This window comes from Myotis davidii, unplaced genomic scaffold (assembly GCF_000327345.1).
Source record: "Myotis davidii unplaced genomic scaffold, ASM32734v1 scaffold88, whole genome shotgun sequence".
NCBI lineage: Eukaryota > Metazoa > Chordata > Mammalia > Chiroptera > Vespertilionidae > Myotis > Myotis davidii.
This window is the reverse complement of record NW_006300377.1, coordinates 5,082,128-5,082,617: the sequence shown is the minus strand read 5'-3', so window position 1 is coordinate 5,082,617 and position 490 is coordinate 5,082,128. Positions and strand designations below refer to the sequence as shown.

At 66.7% G+C, this 490-nt stretch overlaps 1 long non-coding RNA gene across 1 annotated transcript in view; it reads left to right on the top strand.

The window, feature by feature from the left end:
- Positions 1-395, top strand: part of LOC107185224 — a 6,615-nt gene extending 6,220 nt beyond the window's left edge. Inside the window, exon 3 of the long non-coding RNA XR_001516148.1 lies at positions 307-395. This is a non-coding gene — a long non-coding RNA (uncharacterized LOC107185224). The remainder of the gene's footprint in view (positions 1-306) is intronic.
- The last annotated feature ends 95 nt before the right edge of the window (positions 396-490 follow it).

Below are 490 nucleotides of genomic sequence, written 5' to 3'. Positions count from 1 at the left end.
TGGTGTTGGTGTTAGTGCAGAATCCACGGGTCCATGGGGTTGGCTCTGCCAGTTCCTTCTGGGGGTGGGGACTGGTCTGCCAGTTTCAGGAGGGGCTGGCAGCACTGTGGTCTGGATGTGACCCTTGTGCCCACTGAGGGAGCCGCTGAATTCGACTCTTGAGCCTGAGGTTGCGGTTCCCTGGCCCTGGTAGGAGGCCTGCCCCGCTGCGGGGTGAGGGTCGCACGCACTGGCTCTGACTTGAGTTCGGCCCAAGCTGGTGGGGAGGGCCCTCTTCCCCGTAACAGTCGCTCTCTCCCCCCGCAGGATGGCCGAGCCTCGATTTAACAACCCCTACTTCTGGCCCCCCCCTCCCACCATGCCCAGCCAGGTAAGAGGAGCGCCCCCTGCGGCCACCCTCCCCTCTTACTGCTTTGGCTGTGGGGCGAGGGGCGAGGGCCTGGCGGGTGGACTGTCGGCCAGGGACCGGGCGGGGCGCTGGCCAAGCCCC